The sequence below is a fragment of the Rana temporaria genome, chromosome 5 (assembly GCF_905171775.1).
Source record: "Rana temporaria chromosome 5, aRanTem1.1, whole genome shotgun sequence".
NCBI classification, from domain to species: domain Eukaryota; kingdom Metazoa; phylum Chordata; class Amphibia; order Anura; family Ranidae; genus Rana; species Rana temporaria.
The window spans coordinates 59,132,242-59,147,221 of NC_053493.1; the positions used below are offsets into that span (position 1 = coordinate 59,132,242).

Below are 14,980 nucleotides of genomic sequence, written 5' to 3' on the forward strand. Positions count from 1 at the left end.
TGACATAACAGCCTAGTGCCCTCTTCCAAGACACACACTTATTCTTTGATTCATGAGACACAACCCACCTCTTACTGTGCATATGGAATGTATTCACAGTGCTTCACGTTTTTTCCACATTTTGTTATGTTACAGCCTTATTCCAAAATGGATTCAATTTATTATTTTGAGAAAACTTTTACAAACAATACCCCATAATGACAATGTGAACAAGGTTTGTTTGAAATCTTTGCAAATTTAGTAAAAATAAAAAACGAGTAAAAAAAATCACATGTAAATAAGTATTCACAGCCTTTTCCATGACATTCGGGGGACAAGGCACCGCTCATTACCTGGCCAATACCATCCCTACAGTGAAGCATGGTGGTGACAGCATCATGCTGTGGGAATGTTTTTTAGCGTCAGGAACTGGGAGACTAGTCAGAATCAAGGCAAAGATGAATGCAGCAATGTACAGAGACAACCTTGATGTCCTTAAGTGGCCCAGCCAGAGCCCAGACTTGAACCCAACTGAACATCTCTGGGGAGATCTGAATATGTCTGTGCACCGACGCTCCCCATCCAACATGATGGAGCTTGAGAAGTCCTGGGAAAAAAAATATGAGAAACTGCCCAAAAATAGGTGTGCCAAGCTTGTAGCATCATACTCAAAAAGACTTGAGGCTGTAATCGGTGTCAAAGGTGCTTCAATAAAGTATTGAGCAAAGGCTGTGAATACTTCTTTCACGCTGTCATTATGGAGTATTGTTTGTAGAATTTTGAGGAAAATAATGAGTTTAATCTATTTTGGAATAAGGCTGTAACACCACAAAAATGTGGAAAAAGTGAAGCACTGTGAATACTTTCCGGATGCACTGTATGTGTAGTAGACCACTGTTCTTGCCGTCGCAGATATGTGTAATGCAGTTGGCAAGAGGTTAAAATACACAGAGCTGGATAGCCGAAGCATAGCAGGGAGTAGTGACTCTTTCCACATTCTTGTACTGCACAGATTCAAACTATATTTCAGCTAGAGAGAGGGGATGGGATAGATTTAAAGGTAATAACCTTTCCTGTGCTCTTGTATGCATTGTTAAAAACTTGTTTTTTTTTTTACCTTAATGCATTTACTACATTGAAGTAAAAAAATAGTGTGCCCCCCCTCAATACTTTACCCTCCTGGCGGTAACCCCGAGCGTGACTCGGGGTTGATTTTTTCTACCAAAATCGGTAACCCCGAGTCACGCACGGGGTAGCTGTGCAGAGCCTGCAGCGCGCGCTGGTTTACCTTCTCCTGGATCCAGCGATGTCACCGCGCTGTGTGAGCGAGCGGGACCTCGCTCGATTCACACAGCGTCCTCCTGTGCCGCCGATCTCCGTTCCCTGCGACGTTACGACGCACAGGAGCGGAGATCGGCCCCAAATTCGAAAAAGGTAAACAAACACTATACATACAGTATACTGTAATCTTCTAGATTGCAGTACTGTATGTAAGAAAAATACACACCCCCCTTGTCCCTAGTGGTCTGCCCAGTGCCCTGCATGTTCTTTTATATAATAAAAACCTTTCTTTCTGCCTGCAAACTGTAGATTGTCCATAGTAACCAAAAGTGTTCCTTTATGTCAAAAATGGTTTTAGATCAGCTAGAAAACAGCGATAATAAATTATAATCACTTGCAGAATTGTGCGATAGCGATTTGTGGGGAAATTCGTCATAAAAATATAAAAATAATGACAGCGACAATTCTGCAACTGAGAAAATTTCGGTGATTTTGAAAAAATGTCATACCCGGGATGCCTATTAGATTCTTGTTTGGTCAGATTTAAGTGAGTTATTCCTAAGAATTACAGGCCTACAGTATAAAACACCAAATTTCCTTGCAAATAATGGTACCGCTTTCAGCATGTTTTTTCTGAAAGAATCATACCGCCAGGGAGGTTAACTGATCTCAATCTAACACTCTGCCCAGGAGCAGCAGCTCTCTCAGCTCCCTCGCTGTCAATCAAATCCAGTGACAAGGGAGCTGGGGGTGGGCTGAGCACAACTGTGTGTGTCAATGGACACATAGAGCGCAGCTCAGGATCAAGCTCGCACATGTGCTGCCATAGGAAGCGTCTTCCTCTGATGGCACTCAAAGAAGAGAAGCCCAGAGCACCGGTGAGGGACCCAAACAGAGGAGGATCTGGGCTGCCATGTGCAAAACTATCGCACAGAGCAGGTAAGTATGAAATGTTTGCTTAAAATAAATAAATAAATAAAAACGTTAAATTCATTGCAAAATATATTAATAATTGGGCGATGTAACTATGGTAGTTTGAGTACAGAATATGTAGAAAAATGCAGGTCTGCTTTATCTACTGGGATCCGATGTAGTGGGCACAGTGTACAGTGTGGTACAGTGACCAGTATGCAGTCTGGACAGGATGTGAAGACCTGTGGTCAAAAACATTTGCTTATTTGCAGACTTTCAGTAATGAAATGACTTCCATATATAATAATGTTGAAGAAAGACCAGTGGTGGGTAGAATCTTATATATCTGATGTTATAGCTGCTGGGTGGCAGTATGGAGATGGTACTTCCTGGCTAACCAAGCTGGCTGCTGATATGGAGATAAAAATCTCTATTTTTATAGTTCTGAAACCTGCCTGGTGTTTCATCACGTGGTGTGGTCATATTGCACAGTTTAGCTGACTTTCTGTAACACTAACAAAATTTGTCACCAAGAAAATCTATTCTACGTTTTTGATATTTAAGGCTCGCTACTGATCAAAGACCTTATGATGCCTCAGCTGACCACTAGAGGGAGCATTTGTCAATCTGTTTATTACATACAATCAAAATATGAAATAACAGGCATATAAAACTGACAGGCATTTCAAATTATTTTCAGGCAAAGGTTACATTAATTACTAAAAATTATACTTAAAATGGTACTTAAAAATACTTAAAAATGGTACTCAATGATGTACTATATTTTACCTTGGTTCCTGACCATGTGACCCTTTCTTAGTGTCCGACCTTCACACCCCAGTAGTCTGCCTGGGTTCTTACCTGATACCAGCTCAGCAATAACCTAGAAAAGAATGTCCTTCATCACTTGCAGCAGGTTTACAGTCCAAATGCCTATTGCAGGGGTTCTGCGTAGTCCCGAAATGTTGCACTTTACTGCTGTGATGTGATCACTTTAATAAACGTTGGACATTATCTTGAAGATCAGTGGTGTGCTGGCAATATTTGGTTTGACTCATGATGTTACAGGTCTTCAGCCGGCACTTACTACCGCACCCGCCTACACCTTACCATTTCCAGGAACGTGCGCAGTGGGAATATTTTAAGTTGCCCTACCCGATAACAGATCTGCAGTCTCCAACCACTCCGCCCCCTCTCTGACCATCACTTGTACTATGTCCCAAACTGTGACCATCTCTCAAACATGGCCCAGACCCTGGTCATCGGCTATATAGTGGTCCAAGTTTCTAAGCATATCATGAAAGAGTCCCAGACTCCGACCCGTTTCTTTATTGTGACCTAGACTCTGCCTACCTCCCTTACCTTGTCCCAGTCTCTGACCATCTTTTGATCATGTCCCAGACTCTGACATCGCCTGCATCATATCCCCGTCTCCTACTTTTTCCTGTATCATGCCCTGGACTCTGATTATCTTCCTTATCACAGTCTATGACCATTTTCTGTATCATGTCCCAGACTGACCAGTTTCATTATTATGTCCTAGACTCTGAACATCTCTTGGTTATGTTCCAGACTGATATCTTCTGTATCAGGGCCTAGTCTCCAATCATCTCTTGTATTATGTCCTAGACCAGGGGTGTCAAACTCAATTTTATCATGGGACGCATCATCAGTATTGCCCTTTAAAGGGCCGGTTGTATCTTGAGTGCAGGGTTCGGGAGTTTGTTACGTACAGAGTTCAGGGGTGTGCAATGTACAGTGTGCAGAGTTCAGGGCTGCCCTACCTACAGTGTGCAATACCAACCACCCCAGCTCCCCCCCCCCAATGCTTCCTTGCACCTCTACTCTCTCCTAAGTGACCCAGCTCTAGTACCTCCCTGTGTAGGCGGCTCTACTACCCGTGTATTTGGCCCTAGCACCTCCCTGTGTCTCTCTCAGATCATGGAGATCTGTTCCTGCCATGAGTGCATGTAGGGATCTGTTAGACCCAGAAGCTGCTGAGAGCAAAGCTGTGACAGTGGGAAGCGGAGGGTAAGAACTGGAGGTTGGCGGAATTGAATTCCACCATGTTCCAGCTGCAAAACTGGGTGGGCCACATGACAAGGCCTGACGGTCTGGATTCGTCCTGACGGCCTTGTGTTTGACATACATGGCCTAGACTCTGACCATCCCCTGTATAATATGCCAGATTCAGATAATTTCCTATATGGTTTCCTGGGCTCTGATCATCTTCTGTATCACAGTCTATGACCATTTTCTGTATCATGTCTCAGACTCTGACCAGTTATTTTATCATGTCCCAGACTCTGAACATCTTTGGTCATATTCTGGACTCTAGTCTCCTGTATCATGGCCTAGTCTCCAACCATCTCTTGTATCATGTCCTAGTCTCCAACCATCTCTTGTATCACGTCCTAGTCTCCAACCATCTCTTGTATCATGTCCTATTCTCTGACCATCTCTCGTATCATGTCCTAGTCTCCAACCATCTCTTGTATCACGTCCTAGTCTCCAACCATCTCCTGTATCACATCCTAGTCTCCAACCATCTCTTGTATCATGTCCTAGTCTCCAACTATCTCTTGTATCATGTCCTATTCTCTGACCATCTCTCGTATCATGTCCTATTCTCTGACCATTTCCTCTAATATACCAAAAACTTGAAAGTTTTCTCTGGAATTCCATGCACCAAATCTTATGTTTGGTACTTTGGTGATGTCAGGGGCTGCACTTGAGGGCCCCTTTTTCTAGTATGTATAATTATTATAAGTGCCAGATGTAGTGCAAAAACCATCCAGCTGACCCGGCAGTTAAACATGACCACTCACCTTTACTATTATGTAAAGACGCACACTTGGTTGTTCTAAGTCATACCCTGTCGCTAACAACAGTATCTGTCCAAACAGACTCCATGTACCCCATAAATACCTAGACATTGACAGCATCCAGACTTCTAACTCACACCATACCTCACAACTAATAGAAAACACTGACACGTGGTCCAGGCAGCCTGGCTGACGCTGTGTCTGAAATCATTCTTTAAAAAGAAAAAGTGTTACGTTCTTATCCTCACATTAATAATATGTTACATGTGCCTGCAATCTTCACTGACGAGTTCATAATGACTTAAGACTACAGTAAAACCTTGAGAGCATTTTGCAAGTCAAGCAAAGTGTTTTAATACATTTTGCCTTTATATACAAGCGATGTCTGGATATAAGAGTAGCGTCATGTCACAACTGAGTATAAAAAAAGAAGAGAGGAGCCTCTAAATGTAGCAATATGGTTACATTTAATGAAGGTACAACATTTAGCAACTTATTGCTACACTTAGAGGCGCCTCTCTTCTCTTTTATACCCTGTAAAAAAAATGCTTTGATATACAAGTGCTTTGGATTACAAGAATGTTTCTGGAACGAATTATACTCGCAAACCAAGGTTTTACTGTATAGGCATTATTCAGTAAAAGAACCAATGGGCCGCCGATGATGGTGGGACATGCAGTGAGGCTTTTAAATATTTTATGTAAACCAGTCGGAAGTGGAGTTTCACTAAAGCTTCGTGCTGCAACTTTGGAAATGACTTGCTAAGCTATTTCTAGACTTGCCAGGCTTCACAAGTTTGTTGCACATTTACAATTCCCCATTGCATGACTCCAGATCAACTTTCTTTGCAAACATTCTGCAAGTGTGCTGCAAGTTCTGGTTCAGTTATGTTATGTAATAGTCATACCACCACAGGGGGGCACTGTGGCAAAATTTCATGCTGTAGATTTGCAGAGCTCTTGCTGTAGACTCACCACTGCAACTTTGCTCTTGCTAGAGACTTGCTATGCAAATTTGCTACAAATTGGAAAAGTTTCACCTAGAACAAGTTCTCTGCAAGTGTACAACTTGCCAGTGAAAAGGTGTATCAAGTTAACAGACTGAGGCCTCGTACACACGATCGAGGAACTCGTCGTGAATGAAACATTGTTTTCCTCGACGAGTTTCTTATCAGGCTTGTGGAGAAACTTGACAAGCTTTCTTTGCGTTTACACCGTCAAGATCAAATCTCGTCGTTCTCAAACACGGAGACATACAACACATACAACGGCAGGGGAAGTTCGATTCCACTGGCACAACCCTTGGGGCTGCTTTTGCTAATCTCATGTTACTGCGTGTTAAGTAAAAGTTTGGTGAGAGACAATTTGCACTTTTCAGACTGTTACAGCGTGACAAATGTGCTATCTCCATTACAAACGCTACTTTTACCGAAGGTGCGCTCCCGCCTCATACTTTATTCTGAGCATGCACGGGTTTCTTAGCATACACACAAACATGTTTCTCGTCGAAAACCAGCCCGACGAGAAACACGACGAGGAAATTGAGACTCCCGTCGAGGAAAAAGAGAACTTGTTCTATTTTTTCCTCGTCGAGTTCCTCGACAGTTTCCTCGATGAAAAACATACACACGACCGGTTTCCACGGGAAAAAAAGCTCTGCCACCAAGTTTTTTGATGGATTCTGTCGAGGAAAACGGTTGTGTGTACGAGGCTTTACAATTCAACATTGCCACAATTTTTTGGCACAGTAGCTCAGCGGGACACTGGCTGTGTTGACGGGGGAATCAAGCGATTGGCCGGCTTTTTTATTCTACAGGATAGAGCAGCCACAAGTAATGGATACGTGCCTACATTCAGCCCCCTGTGTTTTTTATTTTTTATAGAATGGGAAGTAGTTGGTAAAGCTGCCATGTTTTTTTTGCAGTCTTCCTAGTGGGAAGATTTCTCCTAAATTCTTGTCCTGTGACCACACAGGAAGTAAGAGAAATTTCCTTACCAAACAATAGAGACTTGCCACAGAGTCTAGTTCTTCCAGAAAGACAAGTGTTTTTATTGCTTTTTGTGCTTTTATTGCTTTCTTCTTGCAGGTAATGACAGCCTTCTCAGCTCTGTTCTCAGTACAGGATTCCTTTTGGCTTCTTTGATGGCTTCTCATCTCTGCCTGCAAAATACGACAGCGCAGTAGCAGGCAGCAGAAAAACCCCGTAGAATGCTGTTAGCCATTTACAAGTGTGACATCGTTCCTTTCATCTGTTGACACCTTTGCTGGAATGAAATGGTAAACATAAGGCTCCTGCACTGCCTCTTGCAGTGTCTGGCTGGAAGCCAAATTGTAAACCTTGACTGCGATTCCTCGTCTTAGGTGCTGTAGAATGTCCAGGAAATTTATCTTCACCTTTCTTTCTTTTTTTTTCCTGGGCTCGTTCCTGTGTGGCCTGGAGCTTTGTTAATCAGCAGGCCTCTAAATGTGTCATATGGCCTGTTCCTTACCTTTTATAGCTGCCGGTTTCCGGAGTGGTATGAAAACCTCCACAGGCCCAACCTGCCTGCTCCCTCCTTACTGCTTACCTAATCCCTGGGAGCCATACGCGGAAACGTTTGTACAGGACAGGCATTTTTCCGGTTTGTTGCTGTCAGAAAGTATACTCAAGCTGAACGCTCAGTAATCAGTTTGCAGCTTTTGCCACATTGGTTCTGACTGGAATCCGTTGTATGGCAGTTATCTCTGCTTACCGCAGGCAGTCCCATGATTTGAAAGTGTTTCTCTGCAAACATTCTCTGGCCTTCAGTAACGTATCATACTATATAGGGACATTGATGTGTATGTAAACGCTAAGTGCCCAATCACACAATTGCAGTGCATTACCTCATAAACGTTAGCACTTATTCCTTTGAATGGGCTACCTCACTTACCATAATGGCCTCATATACACATGTGGTTTGGGGCATCCAATGTAAAGTGCATGTGTATAAAAGACATTTGTTGTGTTTATCCATCCATATCAATGAATGGCTTATCAATAATACCCGCCACCAGAAATTATGGGGCCCCTTACACAGCTTCAGGCATGGGCCCCCTGGAGCAGAGAACCGTGGGGGTGGGGGGCGCTGCCACGAATTGAGAAGCAGGGGGTGCTGCCGCCACAAATTGAGGGTGGGGGGCTTTGGGTGCTGATGGAAAAAAAGGGGGGGGGGTTGCCCTGGAGACCTCTGGGCCCCTTACAAAAATTAAAAATATATATATATATATATAAAAAAAGGGGGGGAGGTAGCCATCCGGGGGCCCTGGGGAACTCTGGGCCCTTTAATAAAAAGATAAAAGAACATTTTATGCATTAAGGCGAAAAAATATGAGGCTTTACAACCCCTTTAAATACCGTATTTTTGGATGCAAAAAAATGCATCCAAAGTCGGGGGTCGTCTTATACACCGGTGACAGTCTCCGTGCTGCGAGCGTCCATGATTTAAAAGCCGTTCCTCCTTCTCAGCGTGTCCTGTGATAGGCGGAACACAAATCTTCCCAGCAGCGCCTCTGTTCTGTGTTCCTCCTATCACAGATGCCTTCTCATCCTAGGACGACAGGACAAGCAGGGGGCAAGGTGCCTTTATTACAGCGCACCACAACTCACGTCAAGTGTTGCAGTGCACCGCGTTAGCATGCAGATGAAGGCTGCCATTTTTGATGTCTCCTTCTGAAAATGCCTCTCTGTCAGGCTGTTGCTAGCCAAGGTTGGTTGGTCTAATTTACTGGCACAGCTTGTAGGGTACTAATACGGCTTTTAAGACCCTGAATCTAGACTCATGATTGCCTCTTAACGGTCACATCATTTTAGTGCAGTAAGTTACGCTGTTGACAGTTTTACAGCTGACATTTCATTTGAAAGGTGTGTGTGACAGCAACTATTCATTGTAAATCTGCTGATATTAAAGATCTAATATAAATGATGCCATACTAATATTGTGCCATAAGCTTAGAGTTCCGGAAAGGCAGTTCTGCATTGATCTTGGACGATCGGTCTTTGTGGCCAAGGAAATATTGTACCTCTGCCATTCTATTAGATGTTGCAGTCTTAGCAAGTGTTTCAGTGCAAGCTTCTAGTGCTGCATTCTAAGCTCCGCGGGACTTTTGCTGGATATAAGAAATAAGCCAGGGGCTGATATGGCAGCCAGATCAGCCCCTGGCTTATTTCTGATATACACCAACATGTATACTTAAAGGCTTCACATATAATTAGTCATATAATCCATTCCTTCTCTTCCCAAAACAAAAAAGAATTCTAACTTGAGTTCCACTAATGCCGTGACGCGTGTGGTGGTTTTGTAGCTCACGCCAACATGTTATACTTACCTGCTCTGTGCAATAATTTTTCACAGAGCTGTCCTAATCCTCCTCTTCTCAGGTCTCCCGCCGACGCTCCTGGCTCCTCCTCCTTGACCAGTGCCCCCAATAGCAAGTCACTTGCTATGGGGGCACTGGTGCATGCTCGCGTCCCCACTCTTTCCTCATTGGCTCACTGTCTGTGATTGACAGCAGTATGAGCCAATAGCTTCTGCTACTGTGTCTCAGCCAATGAGGGGAGAGAGACACAGGACAGCCAAGGCTCCTGTGCACATCGCTGGATCAAAAGGGGGCTCAGAGGAGGATTTGGGGGGCTGTGGGGAGAGCAGCACACAGAAGTTTTTTTTTACCTTCCTGCATAGAATGCACGAAGGTAAAAAACCTTCAGCCTTTACAATCACTTTAAAAGTGGTTGTAAAGACTGAATGTGTTTTCTTACCTTACTGTATTCTATGCAGTAAGGTAAAAAACCTTCTGCATGCAGACATCCTCCCACCACCCCCATCCCCAAATACATACCAGAGCCCGATCTCAATCCAGCGATGTTTAGAAAGCCAAGGCTCTCTTGGCTCTCTCCCTCCTCGTTGGTTCAGATACAGCAGCAGGAGCTGTTGGCTGCTGTCAATCACAGCCAGTGACAAGGAAACATGGGCGAGGGTCAATGTGTAATGAATACACAGAGCGGGGCTAAGGAGCGAGCATGCATGAGTGTTAGGCTTCATTTCCACTGGCGTTTTTACAGCCACTGTTGTTAGCCTTTTTTACAGCTTAAAAACGCCTGTCCATGTTTATTTTGTAAAAAAAAAAATACATTTTTTTTGGTGAGCTGCCGCTTTAAAAATGCCGCGGTAGCGTTTTTGAGCGTTTTAGCGCGTTTTTGGGCGTTTTTACAGCTCTACTCTGGAGCTTCAGAACGCCCTGGTCCTGCGTTTTTTTTACAGCTCAAAAATGCCTATGCCATTTGCAGCTCAAAAATGCCTATGTGGGCATGATGCCATAGAATAACATGGACAGGCGTTTTTAAGCTGTAAAAAACGCTCAGAAAAGTGTCTGTAAAAACGTCAGTGGAAATTAAGCCTTACTATAGCAAGTGGCTTACTATGGGGGCACTCAGCCCAGGAGTACTGTGGGGAGACCTGAGAAGAGCAGGATTGAGGCTGCTCTGTGCTAAACCATTGTACATAGCAAGTAAGTATGACTTTTTTTTTACATAGCTTTGCCACACAGTACAGCCTGTTGGCAGGATAAAAAACCTTTGCTGCAGTTAATTTACATGTCTTCACCCCACCCCCAATCTGTGACTGGACGATGAAAGGAAAATAGCACACTGAGCTCATCCCACTGTCACTCTGCATTCTCCTCCTATCAGCATGCTATGCTATTTACTGCTTCTCTCTCCCCCACACTGAGCTCTGCTCTACAGGGGATTTGAAGTGGCTGATACCAAATCATATTCAGGTACTTACACTGCTTGCGTTGGGAAAAAAAAAAAAAACAATTGCATTTAAAAATACAGAGCTTTGTTAATTTGTGTCTTTTCTAAATCTGCCTGGAGCTGAGCCTTAATCGGCACTTGTTGCTCTTGCTGGAGGATATATTGACCTGCTGCAGTGTGTTTTATTGGCAGGTCTGGCTGGGTGTTTGTTTACAGCTATTATACTCCTGCTCCTCTCGCAGCTCTGTGCTGAACTGCGTCATGGCCAACACACCGACAAAGGGAGGAATTTAATATCCTGGACTCTAGGCATGGCTCTCTGCGCGAGAGAAGAATGATCAGTGCTTGCTTTAATTCCAGTCTATTGGAATTATGTTTTAAAGGTCTCAGTGATTCATTCACCTGGCTCTAGTGAAAGAGGAAGAAGTGAAATAATTGGCTTAGCGTCTCTTTGGCACTTTATTTTTCCATTGGTAAAACCATTTATTTTCGAAGCTCTGCGTTATTCCCTGCATACCATACAGGTTACACACGTGCAGGAAGGGTCTGCAGAGTTAGTCGGCCATCTTGAAATAAAGAATGGTACCTCATCTGGTCAGAAATATGCTTTGATTTTGCTAACTTCGATGGCCCATAGAACTCCCGTCCATCCACCGCCATTCCATGTCCATTGTCAGTTGCCTCTTTCACTAAGACCCCTTTAACACCGAGGCGTTTCAGGCGTTTTAGCGCTAAAAATGGCGATCCTGCAAGCAGCATCTTTGGGGCGGCATAGGAGAGGTGTATACACCGCCCCTGCCCATTAAAATGAATGGGCAGCGCTTCCGAATCGCCTGAAAAGCGGTTCAGAAGCACCGCAACACGGGTGCTTTTAACCCTTTGTTTAGCCGCTAGCAGCCCCCCTCTAGCGTCCGAAAAGTGCCGCTAAAGTTACAGTAAATCGCCGTTAAATCCAACAGTGCTTTACCGCAAACGGACCCGCCGCCCCAACGTGAAAGGGGTCTAAGGCTGCATTCACACCTGAGCGTAGGTCGTTCGGTCATATTCATGCTTATTTGCGTGTTTGCATACAGCGTCGTCCGACGTTTTTGTACTTCGACGTTTTTTTATTTTAGCCAATTGGAAAAATGATCATCTTTTCATCACTTGTTGCTATGTTGGTAGATCTTTTTTATTTTCTGCCTGGGTGAAAAGTTCTATTGATTAACCACTTGACCACCAGGCACGTAAACCCACTTAATAACCAGACCAATTTTCAGCTTTCGGTGCTCTCACATTTTGAATGACAATTACTTAGTCATACAACACTGTACCCACATGAAATTTTCGTCCTTTTTTTCCACACAAATAGAGCTTTCTTTTGGTGGTATTTAATCACCGTTTGGGTTTTTTATTTTTTGCGCTATAAGAGAAAAAAGACAGAAAATTCGGTAAAAAAAATGAATTTTTCTTTGTTTCTGTTATAAAATTTAGCAAATTTTGTATTTTTTCTTCATTCTTTTGCATAATGTGAAAGATGAAGTTACGCCGAGTAAATAGATACCCAACATGTCACCCTTCAAAATTGCACACGCTCGTGGAATGGCGCCAAACTTTGCTACTTAAAAATCCCCATAGGCGACGTTGCAGGGTATTGTGGGGTATTGCAGAGTATTGTGGGGTATTGCAGAGTAGTGTGGGGTATTGCAGAGTAGTGTGGGGTATTGCAGAGTAGTGTGGGGTATTGCAGAGTAGTGTGGGGTATTGCAGAGTATTGTGGGGTATTGCAGAGTATTGCACAGTAGAGTAGTCTTAGTAATGAGCAGGGATGGATGGCTGGATCTGTGACTGCATTTGTCACAGATCCAGCCCACAGCACTCGTGCTGCATCTGCTCTCTCCCCTCTCCTCTCACACTGTACCGTTCGGTACAGAGAGGGGAGGGAGGAACCGGCGTCATCACATGACGCCGGTTTGTTTACAAGTGATCGCTCCATCATTGGACTGAGCGATCATGTGGTAAACCGCCGCTATCAGCGGCGATTTACCGTGCCGGGTCACGGACATTCCTGTGTGCGCGCCCCATGGGGTGCGCGTGAGCACGATTCTGGGAGGACGTCCATGGACGTCCTCCCAGAGTTAAGGAACCGCCTTGTAGACGTATATCGTCTATAGGGCGGTGAGTAAGCGGTTAAAGCGACAGAACGCCCGTAGCAAACGCTCGTCGTCGCACTAGTCGCTTGAATCGAGCGTATCCATTACTTTCTATGGGAAATAGAAACGCTCAAAAATGCCCAAACCGCCCGATTCGCGGAACTTGTTTGAGCTTCAGGCGTTCGGCGTCAGGCGTTTTGGAGTGGAGATGTGAACCATCTCCATAGGGAATAATGTATTTTTTCCCCTCTAGCGTTTTTGAGCGTCGCGCTTCAGGCGACAAAACGCTCAGGTGTGAATGCAGCCTAACAAAGGTAGGCTTGTTAAACAGCAACACTATAGAGATGCCAGCACAAATGAATCCCATCAAAATAAACAATTATTTAAGATCCAAGTGGCTCACAAAGCAATCACCGATTACAGGTTTTAGGCTAAAAGGCTTTAGCCATAGCTATGACCAAGGCCGATTAGGATGAAACGCATAAGCGATGATTGATTTACAAGCTACTTGAATCTCAATAAAGTGGATTTGGAGGAATTGGTTGTGTGCCTGCATATCTATATTGTTGCTTATTTTCTCATGTCTTTTTTTTCCTATTAATTATAAAATATAAGACTATAATGAGTTAATAAATATCTAATATATCTAGGCTCGGAATCACGCGTGCGGTATTAAAAAATATTCATTGCGGTGTCCTTAGAAATGCGTTTTGTCAATAGGCGTTTATGATTGTGTGCACCTCCTGTGTGCTTGTGTTTCTCCTAGGCATGCTCACTAAAAAGAAAATTGTTTTCTGAAATGACTTGGGGGTTTGCTTATGCTGTCAATTTAAACAGTGCTAAAGAGTTTAGTATTCAATTCTCTATTAATTACGAGTGGTGCTCCAAGATGGAAATTTTGGTGGCGAAATCAAAAATTCAGGATGCACTTGGCTGAATCCGAAACCGAAATTGACGGTTTTTAAAAAATGGATATACAGTAAAACCTTGGTTTGCGAGTATAATTCATTCCAGAAGCATGCTTGTAATCCAAAGCATTTTTTTTACAGCGTATAAAAGAGAAGAGAAGCGCCTCTAAGTGTAGCAATAACTTGATAAATGTTGTACCTTCATTAAATGTAACTATATTGCTACACGAATGCCGTGTACACACGATCGGATTTCCGATGGAATTTTCCATCGGGAATCCGATGAAGCTGACTTTCATCAGTCTTGCCTACACACGATCAGACTAAATTCCAACCGTCCAAAACGCGGTGACATAAAACACTACGATGAGCCGAAAAAAATTAAGTTCAATGCTTCCGAGCATGCGTCGACTTGATTCTGAGCATATGTGGATTTTTCTACGATGGAGTTCCACACAGACGATCGGAATTTCCTATTGTTATTTTTTCCATCGGAAAAATTTAAAACATATTTTATTTTTTTACACTGATGAAAAAAAAGTCAGATGGGGCCCACACACGATCGGTTTTCCGATGAAAAAAGTCAGATGGGGCCCACACACGATCGGTTTTCCGATGAAAAAAGTCAGATGGGGCCCACACACGATTGGTTTTCCGATGAAAAAGTCAGATGGGGCCCACACACGATTGGTTTTTCTGATGAAAAAAGTCAGATGGGGCCCACACACGATTGGTTTTTCCGATGAAAAAAGTCAGATGGGGCCCACACATGATCGGTTTTACGATGAAAAAAGTCCATCTGACTTTTTTAATCTGAAAAAACGATCGTGTGTACACTTCATTAGAGGCTCCCCTCTTCTTTTTTATACTCAGTTGTGACATGACACTACTCTTATATCAAGACATCACTTGTATATCAAAGCAAAATGTATTAAAACATTTTGCTTGTCTTGCAAAACGCTTTCAAACCAAGTTACTCTCAAACCAAGGTTTTACTGTACTTTTATAAATAATTGTATTATATTTGACTTTTTAATAATATCATGAACTTAAATTAATATGAATTTATTGTCAGCCATTATCATCACCTTTTAAGCAGTGTTAAAAATCCTGCTTGCTGCATTTTTTGTGCATATTTGGTGAGTTAAAAAAAACGCACCAAAAACACAC

At 43.3% G+C, this 14,980-nt stretch overlaps 1 protein-coding gene across 1 annotated transcript in view; it reads left to right on the top strand.

The window, feature by feature from the left end:
* The window catches only part of ZEB1 (zinc finger E-box binding homeobox 1), a 193,938-nt gene that overhangs the window by 130,656 nt on the left and 48,302 nt on the right, over positions 1–14,980 (top strand). The gene's annotated exons all lie outside the window — the stretch shown is intronic.